This window comes from Ranitomeya variabilis, chromosome 2, assembly GCF_051348905.1.
Source record: "Ranitomeya variabilis isolate aRanVar5 chromosome 2, aRanVar5.hap1, whole genome shotgun sequence".
Taxonomy (NCBI): domain Eukaryota; kingdom Metazoa; phylum Chordata; class Amphibia; order Anura; family Dendrobatidae; genus Ranitomeya; species Ranitomeya variabilis.
Genome location: NC_135233.1, coordinates 723,089,941 through 723,104,465, shown reverse-complemented (window position 1 = coordinate 723,104,465; position 14,525 = coordinate 723,089,941). Strand labels below are relative to the sequence as shown.

Genomic DNA, 14,525 nt, shown 5'->3' with positions numbered 1-14,525 from the left:
TCAGGGTTGTCCCTATATAACATCCAACAGTAATCTGCCATCATTGAGTCATTCGAAAAACCCTAGTAGTGGTGTTCCATTACTTTAATGTCCTGGTGAAACTGCTCACCTTGTTCATCGCTTACATCCCCAAGATTTTAAGGGAAGAAATCTAAATGTGAATGCAAAAAGTGCATTTTCAGAGACATGCGACCTTCAAGACACTGGTATAAATTTAGCAGTTCCTCAACACCTTCAACATATTCTGGAGACTTTTGTTTTCCTAAGAAGTTTTCACAGATCCACTTGAAGCTTTTCCAAGATCTCAATTCCTTATCATTTAGAATTCCTTCAAACACATCATCTCTCATAAGCTCTCTGATCTGAGGACAAACAAATACCCCTTACTTCAGTTTTGCTCTTGAAATGCTGGAGAATTTATGTGAAATGTACTGGAACCCTTGTGAATTTGTCTTTGCCATGCCTTTCACAAAGTTTTTAATCAATCCCAACATTATATGTAGTGGAGGAACAAAGATTTTTATTTGAGTAACTAAAGGATTATGCTGAACATTGTCTCTACCTGGAGCATAGGTGTTTCTATGTCCCTGTAAGGATTCTGGACTTCCCTTGTGCCTGTTTGCCCTGATCCAAGATGGAGTCTTGGATCTCACCCTGTCATGGAACTTCCTGTCTGTCCTGATTATTTAAGTCCGAGTCATATGTTCTTCTGTGCCAGAGTATTTTGTGCTGCTGGCTCCTGAGCATCTGCCTGTTTGCTGGTTAACTCCCTACTTCTGCTGCTCACTACTCGGTGGTCTGCCTCACCTCATTCAGCTTCCTCTCGCCTCTGGAACTGCTGCGACGGGGAGCACACCAGTGGAAGGATCTCCTTTGTTTGCAAAACTTTTCCCAGTGCCTCTTTGCACAACCACACCAGGTGAGCAAGATTCAAGCTGTGCTTTCTTCTCCAAGAAAGATCTACTCATCTATTACACTTAGATAGCGCTCTTCCTCTTTCTCTCCTTGTCCTCTCTTTTCCAGGATGTCATTCACACAACGCACCATCTGTGAATTATTGGACTCCTGCTAACAAGTACTGTGCACTTCCTTGCTGGACTGGTTCATATTAGCGGTCGCGCCTCGCTACTCAGTTTGCTGTGATTTTCTATATAGAGCTGAGGACCTCGTTACTATTGCAGGAATATCTGTACTATGTTCTGTTCGCTATCCTGTTGGCTATTTTCTATATAGAGGTGAGGACCTAGTTACAATTGCAGAAATATCTGTGTTAGTTCTGTTTACATTTCTGTTTTGAGTAAATACCGTACATCTTTTGCCGCAACTTTGCTCTCAGACTGGCTTTATCCCATGCTATCAGATTCCTAGTACCCATATAATTATTACAGTCCCCAATCACAACGAACATAATGCTTATATTGTATAGAGTCCAAAACAACTGACAGATTTTCGTAACTTTCCTGTAGATGACATGAGTGAGCAATAGGGATTGATGATTTCATATTTCCATTGTGAAGCTACTCTGCTTTCAAACGTCTCTGGGATGAGTCAATAAATAATCGCCAATCTGCAACACAATTTTCTTGGTTCAGTTATTCAAAGAGGCCATTCACATTGTTAAAAATTGTGTTAAAGGGTTACTTCTGTTTCAGTAATAACACACTTTGACATCATCATGAAGAAGATTCTTCTGTTTCAACCTAGATGCAAGAAGATCAGCTTTATCTTTTGACAATGAAAGGTCTCTGATGAGATAATTTAATTCATGTTGAGTAAAGAGTTCTGGCTGCTCGGCTGCTCCATCAGGTACATATTCATCTCTACTTGAAGTCTCCATGTCTTCACCAGGAGCTTCAGCTCCATAGTCTTCATATTCTACTTCATTTTCATCCAATCCAGACAACGGTAGTACAGGAACTGGCAAGGTACCATCATGTGGAACTGGCCTAATTGCAGATTCAAGTTCAGGGTAATTAATCTTATGTTTGTTCTTTGTAGAAAAGCCCTTCAGTTTGACAAAACAAAAGTAGCAGTCATCACTATGATTTTTGGGTTCTCTCCAAATCATGGGAACAGCAAATGGCATAGCCACTTTCCTCATATTCAGCCAGTCACGAAGATCATTTGAACAGCTTGAGAATGTCACATGAGGGGTCCAACTTTTGTCTTGATCACCATGTGGACACTTAAAGTCCATCTGGTACATCTTTTTAATATCATGAATGATTGAACGAACTTGGGCTTTTGTTGTAAAGAACCACAGACATAGCAGAATCTGTTCAGATGATTGATACACTGGTAGGGTAATTTTCTCCTTTAAATCAGATCAAACAGTAGAGTAAAGGCCCCGTCTCACATAGCGATTTACCAACGATCACGACCAGCGATACGACCTGGCCGTGATCGTTGGTAAGTCGTTGTGTGGTCGCTGGGGAGCTGTCACACAGACAGCTCTCTCCAGCGACCAACGATCAGGGGAACGACTTCGGCATCGTTGAAACTGTCTTCAACGATGCCGAACTCCCCCTGCAGCACCTGGGTAACCAGGGTAAACATTTGGGTTACTAAGCGCAGGGCCGCGCTTAGTAACCCGATGTTTACCCTGGTTACCAAAAAAAACAAACAGTACATACTCACCATCTGATGTCCGTCAGGTCCCTTGCCGTCCGCTTCCTGCTCTGACTGAGTGCCGCCGTACAGTGAGAGCAGAGCGCAGCGGTGACGTCACTGCTGTGCTGTGCTCTCACTGTACGGCGGCACTCAGTCAGAGCAGGAAGCGGACGGCAAGGGACCTGACGGACATCAGATGGTGAGTATGTACTGTTTGGTTTTTTTTACATTTACGCTGGTAACCAGGGTAAACATCGGGTTACTAAGCGCGGCCCTGCGCTTAGTAACCCGATGTTTACCCTGGTTACCAGTGAAGACATCGCTGGATCGGTGTCACACACACCGATTCAGCGATGTCAGCGGGACCTCAACGACCAAAAAAAGGTCCAGGCCATTCCGACACGACCAGCGATCTCGCATCAGGGGCCTGGTCGCTGGTACGTGTCACACATAGCGAGATCGCTACTGAGGTCGCTGTTGCGTCACAAAACTTGTGACTCAGCAGCGATCTCGCTAGCGATCTCGCTATGTGTGACGGGGCCTTAAGTTCAGTTCAATGGTGGTGACAAACTAAAAAAAAATGAGATGAGCCAAAAAACTATATGTAGATATTTCCCCAGAGATGACAGAGGCAGCTTGTATTTAGAACTGATTTTACTGGAGGTAATCTGGTAGATACAGTTGCGCTCAAAAGTTTACATACCTCTGCAGAATTTTTGCTTTCTTGGCCTTTTTTTCAGAGAATATGAATGATAACACCAAAACTTTTTTTCCACTCGTGGTTAGTGGTTGGGTGAAGCCATTTATTGTCAAACTACTGTGCTTTCTCTTTTTAAATCATAATAACAAACCAAAACATCCAAATTTTTCAGGATCTGGGGTTGGGTGAGGGCTTATTTTTTGCGCACCGATCCTGACGTTTTTATTGATACCATTTTGGTGTGTATACAATCTTTCGATCGCCCGTTATTGCATTATATTGCAATGTTGCAGCAACCAAAAAAACTTAATTCTGGCATTTCGATTATATTTCTCGCTATGCCGCTGTACCACATTGGATTATTTTTATATATTGATAGAGCGATTCCAATATCAAATATGTGTGTATTTGATTTTTTTTATTGTTTTATTTTGAATAGGGCAAATGATTTGAACTTTTATATTTTTTTAAATATTTTTAAAAACCATTTTTTTTTTACTTTTTACTTGCTTCAATAGTCTCCATGGGAGACTAGAAGCTGCGATCATGTACTACATAGAGCAGGGCGGCGCTCATAGCTGTCTGGCTATGACAACCACAGGTGTCTCCTGCTGACCCCGGGTTGTCATGCCAACCCATCGGCGACCGCGGTCATGACGCAGGCACTGATGGGAAGAGCTAATGACACGCTTCCTGCGTGTGCATGTTAAATACCGCTGTCAGAGTGTGACAGCGGCATTTAACATGTTAACAGCCGTGGATAGATCGCGATTACACCCGAGCTGTTAGGGGCACATGTCAGCTAATCAGATCAGCTGTCGTGCTGGAAAAGGTGCAGGCTCATCACCGGAGCCTGCTTCAGACAGAGGGAGGTGTCCAATGATGGACTCTACCCGTCATTGGATGTTAAGGAGTTAAAATTATGTAAGGCTGTAGCACCCCCAAGAGTCAGAAAATCTCCAGGGTCTTGGCTTATCAAAGCTGGATTTTCTGGTCATGTGATCATAAAAAAAAGTGTGCCCGCTGTTAAAAGAATTTCTCTCTTCTGACATGATATACATGTCAGAGGAAAGAGAAATGATGTACCCCAAGTCTCCCCCGATACCTTCATCATCCACAGTGCCTCCTCATCCGTCCCCTGGCCCGGCATCATCTTCCTGGAAAAAAAATGGCGGGCACATGAGCAGTGCACCCGGCAAGATAAGTCAGCCAGTACCCAGAAACAATCAGAAATTTTTAGTTTTGGTTCCTTTTGATAGACCCTATCATAATGATCAAAATTTAAAAGAAAAAGTAAATCAAACCCCCCTTGTCACTCAGTTAGATAAAAAATTATAAAAAAAAAATACATATTTTTTCCATTCTTTGCAGTTGGGATTAGGGTTATGTTAGGGATGGGGTTAGAATTGGGGTTTTTCGGGGGGCATGGCCTGGCAGCTGAAGGAGATGGATGTGTCCTACAGAGCTATGCATCCCAGAGATTCAAATCCCTGCTGCAGTAAGAATGAGAGGTTTCTTCTAAGCAGTTTAGGCTACTAAAAGAGACTTTGTACAGCCTTCCCAGGATGAGGCCTCCTAAAGGCCTAAAGCCTCGTCTTTGCCTGTGAGCCCATTGGTGGGAACTGGAGCCCTTCCGCCAGGATCAATCGTTTCTGTAGTCGAGATCCACCAGTGACGTCCCTAGGACCCTGCTCCTCCCCTGAACGTCTTATCCAAGACCAGATCCTGCGGCACATGAGCGCCTGGCTGGAGACGTGTTCGGAAGCTGTGGTGCCCCGCGCCTGAGCATTGCCACGGAAATGAGACCCGGAGCCTGGAAGGATGATCCTGCACAGCTGGTTAGTACTGCTGGAGGGCCTACTGTGCTTCCCGTGGTGACCGCCCGCCGCTTCCTGGACTGCGATCGGACTGGCCAGGAGGGCCCAGGTGGTTGGACTCTATCACCCCTCTGAGCCTGTCACACAGCCACCCAACCCCCCGTGGGGCTGCTCCTGAGGCATTGACGGCGGCCCTGTCATTCTATGCCCGCACCCAGCTGCTGCAGACTGCCAGAGCCAATGCTGTAACCTTCAGTGGAGACATCCCTGGTAGCAGTGGTTCTGACGCCATAGTGGGCCATATGGCGAGCACAGAGAGATTTTTTGTGGAGAGCTTCAGTTGCCTTCACTGTGAGGGCTATTCCCTCCCCCCCCCTGCCCCTCTATTCAGCTGCTTTCCTCTCCATCTCCTGCCTGAGAGATCCTCTTTTTCTCCAGTCCCATGCATGGATAAGAAAACATAACAACTTGTGTTTTAGGAGGAAAGTATATCATATTTTTCATTGGCACACCCTCGCTACATCTTTCATCCCCTTCTATTGGACTGCAGGCTCTGCTATCAGACAACCAGATCGGCCATTACCTCCCTTCTCAGAATCCCAAACCTGACAGCAGTTAAGTAAAATAATAGGAGCACAACACCAGTAAAAAGCTATAACCTTTATTTTGTTTCCACTAAAAAACACCTGAAAAGGTGATAAGTGCATACCAAACATAAAACAACACACAGTGAACCAAAAAATACCTTAAGAAACTATAGGTCCCTATTTGATCCTAAATGATGCCCTGCCTGACTGCAGAGGTTGGCTCCCTAGGGGGGGGGGGGGTAGCGTTGTGGCACCCCCGCTCACCGACGGCTGCCACTGAAAATCCCTAAATGCACCATAATATTACAACCAATGCCACACCCTCAATATGGGACCACTATAACTAAACAGAGCTCACTTCTATTTCTAAAGGGACCCTATAGCCCAAAAACCATAAAAAAACAATTCAGGCGGTTTATTGGCTTACACAGAGTGTGAGTTATTTGATAATAAATAGTAATTATCACTTTAGATCCACAATACTGATAGAGCACTTATGCATATAAGTCCATTATGACTCAGTCCTTAATTTTGATAAATCCTTAGGACTGCGTGTGCTGAATCCTATTACCAACAACATTCAAGTGCATCTCTAAGACATAGTCAATATGCAGCCAGCTGATCAAATTCAAGACTGTGGATCAATCATGAATTTCATTGTGTGTATGAACAACGAGGAAAGATATTCGATAAGGGTACTCATCTGTCCCATGTGCGCATGCTCAAAATGGAACGCAACCTCATGATCTTGTTCCGTTCCTGCCTCGGACGCATGGAAATTAGATGACCCCTTCCGTTATATTCCCAGGATCACATAGGGCATGCTCAGCATGGAACGCATAAGGGTAAATGGATTCAGCTTCCAATTCACACTATGATAATAGATGATCAACCCATTATCTTTATACAGCGTGCCACGAGGATCAAACACATAGTAGATTCTTAATACAATATATTTCATATAAACAATCATCACCATCTTCATGTAAAGCTGATTTTACCTAACAGGGATATTCCGTAACTCAATACTTCATTTATACAAAATAGTGTATTGCCTGGGAATATAATGAAAGGGGTCATCTAACTCCCATGCGTCCGAGGCTGGGAACAAGATCATGAGGTTGCGTTCCATTTTGAGCATGCGGCGTTGGAGCCTGATATCTTACCAGAAGTCACTATCAGACTTCTGTGCATTCCAGCGTGGAACGCAGGATCTTTCGGGAGCGATACGTCAGAGCATGGCGTGGGGGAGGATCCTGCGGTAAAGCAGGCTATTTAACGAGAGCACGACATCCCTCTGTGTACATCATTTTTCTATTCTATTCATCTAATATCGGGCCTCCTGATGAGCCGCAGAGGCGAAACGCGTTGAGTCAGAGGCAAAGGTGGGTGGCACATAGGACAGATGAGTACCCTTATCTAATATCTTTCCTCATTGTTCATCCACACAATGAGATTCATGATTGATCCACAGTCTTGAATTTGATCAGCTGGCTGCATATTGACTATGTCTTAGAGATGCACTTGAATGTTGTTGGTAATAGGATTCAGCACACGCAGTCCTAAGGATTTATCAAAATTAAGGACTGAGTCATAATGGACTTATATGCATAAGTGCTCTATCAGTATTGTGGATCTAAAGTGATAATTACTGTTTATTATCAAATAAACTCACTCTCTGTGTAAGCCAATAAACCACCTGAATTGTTATTTATTGTTTTTGGGCTATAGGGTCCTTTTACAAATAGGAGTGAGCTCTGTTTAGTTATAGTGGTCCCCTTTTGAGGGTGTGGCATTGGTTGTAATATTAGGGTGCATCTAGGGATTATCGGGGCAGTCGCCGGTGAGTGGGGGTGCAACAACGCTACCCCCCTAGGGTGCCAACCTCCGCAGACAGGCAGGGCATCATCTACTATATAATTGTCTAAGGGTCACTTCCGTCTTTCTGTCCGTCACGGAAATCCCGTCACTGATTGGTCGCGGTCAAACGGCCACGACCAATCAGCGACGGGCACAGTGCGGCCGCGAAATGGCCGCTCCCTACTCCCCTGCCGTCAGTGCCCGCTCCATACTCCCCTCCAGTCAGCGCTCACACAGGGTTAATGGCAGCGTTTACGGACCGCGTTATGCCGCCGTGTAACACACTCCGTTAACGCTGCCATTAACCCTGTGTGACCAACTTTTTACTATTGATGCTGCCTATTCTTTCGCCCGGGGCCCTTAAAAACCTGGAGCTGGCCCTGGCTTCACTGATTGGTCACGCCCGGCCGCGAACAATAAGCGACAGTCACAGTCGGCCCGCGAATTGGCGCGGAATTTGAACTACGCTTCGCTAATTGGTCGCAGCCGGCCGCCCGAATCCTGTGTATTCATTGCATTATTCTGAAATCTTCATAAATAAACTACATACATATTCTAGAATACCCAATGCGTTAGAATCAGGCCACCATCTAGTTTAGGATAAATAGGGACCTATAGTTTTTTCAGGTATTTTTTTGGTTCACTGTCTGTTGTTTTATGTTTGGTATTAGTCCATGAGCCGGGCCAGATATCGGTACCACCCGGAGTGACTAATTTTCTTTGGTATTTTTAGGTAGATGCATGTCTGTAGTTTATTTTTTGATATGATAGCCCTTACATATACGTAGCTTATTAACCCCTTCAGCCCTAGGCCTATTTGTACCCAAGTGCCTAAGCCAATCTGACCTGTGCCACTTCATGGGCTAATAACTTTGGAACGCTTTCACCTATCCAAGCCATTCTGAGATTGTTTTCTCGTGACATATTGTACTTCACGTCAGTGCTAAATGGGAGTCAATATATTTTACCTTTCTATATAAAAAAATGCTAAATATTCGGAAATTTTGGAAAAATCGGCAATTTTTTAACTTTGAAATTCTCTGCTTTTTACAAAAATACTGATACCCCCCATAATAGTTATTAATTTACACTCCCCACATGTTTACTTCATATTGGCATCATTTTGAAAATGAAACCTTATTGTTTTACGACGTAATAGGGCTTATAGTTTTATGCGCAATTTTTCACATTTACAGCAAAACCCACTTTTCAAAGGACCAAGTCACTTCTGAAGTCACTTTAAGGGGCTTACATAACAGAAACCACCCATAAATTACCCCATTTTGCAAACTACACCCCTCAAGCTGTTCAAAACTCATTTTTAAAAACTGTTAACCCTTTAGGTGTTCCACAGGAATTTTAGCAGAATGAAGGCGAAATTTCAAAATTTCATTTTTTTTCCAGATATTACATTGTAATCCAATTTTACCTGCAACCTAGCAAGGGTTAACGGCAAACCCAAACTTGGTTACCCTAATTCTGCAGTTTATAGAAACACCCCACATGTACTCGTAAACTAAAGTATGGGCACACAGCACAGCTCAACACGGAAGGAGCGCTATGTGGTTTTTGGGTGGCGGATTCACTGGAAGAAATCTAGGGGGCCATGTCACATTTGAAGGCTGCCTGAGGTACACCCACAGTGGAAACCCCAAAAAGTGACCCTATTTTGGAAACTACACCCCCAAGGAATCTTTTAGGGGGTATAGTGACCACTTTGACCCAACCAGTGTTTCACAGTAGTTGGAAACACTTGGTTGAGAAAATGGAAAAAGTGCATTTTTTACATGAAGGTGTCATTTTAGGCTCATTTTTTTATTTTTAAGAGGTGTACCAGCAAAAAATGCACCCCACTATTTGTTCACCAATCTCTCCCGAACACAACAACACCCGATATGTTGTCGTACACTGCAGTATTGGGGAACGGCAGGCCTCGGAAGGGAAGGAGCGCCAAATGACTTTTGGAGTGCAAATTTTACTGGAAGAAATCTAGGGGGCTATGTCACATTTGAAGACACCCTGAGGTGCCCCAACACACGCACACACACTGACACATACACGTTCTGTGCTGAACAGGACTCTCCGGTCTTCTCTGCAGAGCTCCTATCTCCCTCTGCTTGCATGGAAAAACTTCCTTCCATGGCTAGAAGAAAACCATGCAAGGGACCTTCACCATCTGGATGAAACACTGAAGAACATCACAAACTTTCGCATCAGTGTGTCGCAGGGATCCTTCGAAAAGCTCTTGGATAATGAATCTTGCACACTTACCCTGAAGCTCTTTCAAGTTTATCTTGAGACCCTCAGAAATGAACAACTCTCAGCATTCTGGATGTCATACTTGGACATGGTCGAGACCATGCTGGCCCTGGTTCGAGCTTCAAGAGAAGGCAACTGGATGCTTCACCTAGGAGCAATCCGACAGATGATACCATGGTGTTTTGCCTATGACAAGGTCAACTATGCCCGATACCTAACCTATTACTATGCCACAATGTCTCGGCTGCCCATAGAACACCCAGAGGTCCATGAATACTTCATGCAAGGTGGCTTTTCGGTCCAGATCGGTAGCAAGAATCCTTTTGGACGAATTCCTGTGGACCAGACCATTGAAGAGACAATCAACAAAGACACCCAGACACCAGGGGGCACAAAAGGCTTCAGCCTCAAAGTTGGAGCTGTTTCCAGGTTCTACCTGACATCAGAGTACCGCAGTATGTACTTGAGGCAGCTGAGGGCCCTGGTAGGCCAACAATATACTGACTTCAGCCATTCAGACCTACAGGTGTCTAGGATTAGAAGAGATGAAGCCGATGTCCAATCTTTCGTTCAACTGCTGGAGACAGGTTGGGTGAACCCCTTCAACAAAGAGCATAATGGTGAACTTATCAGTTTGTCAACAGCGACTGTAGCACCACCAGATGTAGCCAAAGACCTTCAAGGGGCATACAGTATAGGAGAGGATGCATATCAAACATTCAAGGATGAGCGTTTGGGTACCGATAAGCCAACTACATTGTTTCATGACAAGATGACGAAGAACAAACTTAAAACGTTCTCTAACATCCAAATGAAGACACGCAGACAAGGTCTTGGCAAGGAGGTAATTTTGAAGGCTGACAGAAACCTATTTGGCCAGATGATACTTGTAGCTGAGAACAGAAAGCTACAAATGAGTGATGTCTTGACTCATCCCCTGGGTCCATTGCCATGGGCACTTGCCAATGGTGATGGGTCTATCCGCAAGACCAACAAGGCTGCCCTCGCAAGGGAGTTGGAGAGGAATGCTCGTCCTGCAGAAGTGATCCCCGAGCCCTCTGCAACCATCATTGATGGGATGAGCCTGGTTCAGAAACTGAAGGGAAACAATGCAACATTTGGCCAGCTAGCAGGCACAGCAATGAGTCGCGCTATCCATGAGGGTGCTAAGAGCAAGCGCATTGATATTGTCTTTGACGTCTACAAGGAGACATCCATCAAAGATACAGAAAGAGTCAACAGATATGAAGGCACAGGGATCCATTTCAAGAACATTCAACATGGGCACAACATCCAGCAGTGGAAAAAGCTTCTAAGTAGTTCCTCCAACAAGGCAAGTCTCATAAAGTTTCTGGTAGAAGAATGGAAGGCGAAACACCACAGGGAGAAGCTTGAGGAGAAGGAGCTGTATGTCACATGTGAGCAGCTCTGCTTTAAGATCACCAAAGAACAGTGGGAAGAGGCTGCTGACCTTAAGTCAAATCAAGAAGAAGCAGACACACGCCTCCTTCTCCATGCTCTTCATGCAGCAGAATCTGGTTACAAGTCGGTCATCATCACTTCGGAGGATACTGATGTCATGGTCCTGTGTCTGGGCATGTGCCACAAAATCCCATCCCACCTGTTCCAGAAATGCGGTACACAGAACCGGACAAGATTCCTGGATATCACCACTCTGAGCCGAACATTGGGAGGCAGCGTATGTGATTCATTGATTGGTATGCATGCATTTACAGGCTGTGACACCGTCAGTGCATTCGCTGGCCGTGGGAAGATGACGACACTCAAGCAGTTGAAGATGAACAAGACATACCAGGATGCCTTTCAGGAAGTTGGTCGTTCATGGGAAGTGTCTACCGAACTTTTTGAGAAGTTACAGGAAATCACCTGCCACATGTACCTGCCAACTACCCAAACAACTGAGGTAAACAGGCTCCGTTATCAGCTGTTCTGTGCCAGACGTGGAGTGGTAGAGTCAAGTCAACTCCCTCCTTGCCAGGACTGCCTTTTCATGCATGCACTGCGTGCAAACTACCAGGCTGCGATCTGGAGGAGAAGTCTGCAGAGCCAGCCATGGGTTGCAAACCCAACAGACTGCGGTTGGATGATAGATAACGACGGAAAGCTTGTTGTCAAGTGGATGCAAGGGGCACCAGCACCAGAAGCTATTATACAGCTACTGTCCTGCAAGTGTGTGCGGTCATGTGAACTTCCTCAGTGTACTTGCCTCAGCAATGGCCTGAAGTGCACAGACATGTGCAGATTACAGACATGCCAGAACAAGGGTACTGAAGACGAGCCAGTAGAACAACAGTCAGATTCAGAGTCCGATGTTGAAGATATTATGGAGTAACATATATATATATATATATATATATATATATATATATATATATATATATATGCACATGACATGTTCAGTGTGTATTTACATAACTTGGATTAAATTTTGTTACAAATACTACATCTAGTCACTCCGGGTGGTACCGATATCGTCATATTTGGTTCTTGGCTCATGCTAAAATTCCTGTGGAACACCTAAAGGGTTAACAGTTTTTAAAAATGAGTTTTGAACAGCTTGAGGGGTGTAGTTTGCAAAATGGGGTAATTTATGGGTGGTTTCTGTTATGTAAGCCCCTTAAAGTGACTTCAGAAGTGACTTGGTCCTTTGAAAAGTGGGTTTTGCTGTAAATGTGAAAAATTGCGCATAAAACTATAAGCCCTATTACGTCGTAAAACAATAAGGTTTCATTTTCAAAATGATGCCAATATGAAGTAAACATGTGGGGAGTGTAAATTAATAACTATTATGGGGGGTATCAGTATTTTTGTAAAAAGCAGAGAATTTCAAAGTTAAAAAATTGCCGATTTTTCCAAAATTTCCGAATATTTAGCATTTTTTTATATAGAAAGGTAAAATATATTGACTCCCATTTAGCACTGACGTGAAGTACAATATGTCACGAGAAAACAATCTCAGAATGGCTTGGATAGGTGAAAGCGTTCCAAAGTTATTAGCCCATGAAGTGGCACAGGTCAGATTGGCTTAGGCACTTGGGTACAAATAGGCCTAGGGCTGAAGGGGTTAATAAGCTACGTATATGTAAGGGCTATCATATCAAAAAATAAACTACAGACATGCATCTACCTAAAAATACCAAAGAGAATTAGTCACTCCGCTTGGTACCGATATCGTCAAATTTGGTTCTTGGCTCATGGACTATATGCACTTATCACCTTTTCAGGTGTTTTTTAGTGGAAACAAGATAAAAATTATAGCTTTTTAATGGGGGGTTTTCTATATGATTTTTCTAACTGATACCCTGGGACATCACAATTTGAAGGAAAACACCAGGAAACATTTGCGATATAACAACAGCATTAAGTAGGCTCTGAAAATTCCACATACTGTTTTTTGATTCTACAGTGACACCTAGTGGCCTAAGAGAAATAATGTTTCATAGTCCTTTTATGTACTCCTGGCTTATACTCTCCTAAATTTGCTCAATTTCAATTTCAGTATGTGAAGTTTTGTTTTGGTTAATGATTGGAACTCTTACTAATGCTATACATCAACAAATAATTTTCCTTTCATTGTGGTTAAAATAGGAGGTGGCCCCACCAGAGAAGTTAATACCAACTTAAAGAATTCAAAGAGAGAGAAGGAAATATTTGTTACAAAAACTGGCTCTTCAGTCTACAATGGCTAACAAGAACCCTTCTCTCAATAAAGAATCCGTCTCTTCTTCAAAGGGATCCTTTCACGCGGATAAAGACAGTGATAGTGGTGATTCCTCACAAGACTTGCGTCCAGTTTCTCACTCTTTCATTCAAAAAGCTCGATCTAGTGCATTAGACCCACTCATTAAAGAAATTTGAGAGGTCAAGCAAGGTATCATCCAAATAGGAACAAGATTAGAATCTTTAGAAGAGACTCAAGAATCCCTTTGTAACTTCTCAGTGGTGCTCTCGGAGGGTCTTCAGAAATGTCAACTTTTCTAAATTCAGCCTTTGAGGCCCTAGAAGACCAAGAAAAGAGAGGCCGCAGAAACAATCTGCGTGTGTGAGGCCTACCAGAGTCTATTCCTCCCGAATCTGTGTCCTCTACAATAAAAGCTCTATTTATTTCAAACCTCGGTGACAAATATCAAGATAAAATAATAACTGAAAGGTCCCACAGAGCTTCAAGAAAAAGGCCTAACACTTTCGAACCCCCAAGGGATATAATTTTCCATATTCTCAATTTTAAGGTGAAAGAGAACATTCTTAAGAGAGCGAGAGGCTCCGAACACATTGACGGTGCTCAAATCTCTATATATCAGGATATTTCCCCTAAAACGCAACAAAAAAGATACACAGATATCCTTCAGAGTAGGAAGATCCTATACTCATGGATGTTCCCCTTTGGCATCTCCACCACGGTTAAGGGGAAAAGACTGTCTATTTGCTCTAGAGATGATCTAAATGAAGTCTTGACTCTCCTGGACCTTTCGGACCTCAACATTGAAGACTGGAATGTGGTCCAAGACTAACCTCCTCCCGGTCCCCCCACCTGCGAGGTGAGAAGCAGGCAAACAGAGAAAGAAAGTGGGGAAACTCACACCAAAGCGTCTTATTCCAGACTGATATTTGCACTTTCAGATATAATCCTCTTTTAGATAACTACTAAACATAATTTGTTTTTTCTTTCTC

At 43.6% G+C, this 14,525-nt stretch overlaps 1 long non-coding RNA gene across 1 annotated transcript; it reads left to right on the top strand.

The window, feature by feature from the left end:
• Positions 1–738: 738 nt before the first annotated feature.
• On the top strand, positions 739–14,178 carry LOC143809870 (uncharacterized). The gene is made up of 3 exons (XR_013222501.1): positions 739–919; positions 1,024–1,235; positions 13,443–14,178. It is a non-coding gene; the product is annotated as an uncharacterized LOC143809870 (long non-coding RNA).
• Positions 14,179–14,525: the final 347 nt, after the last annotated feature.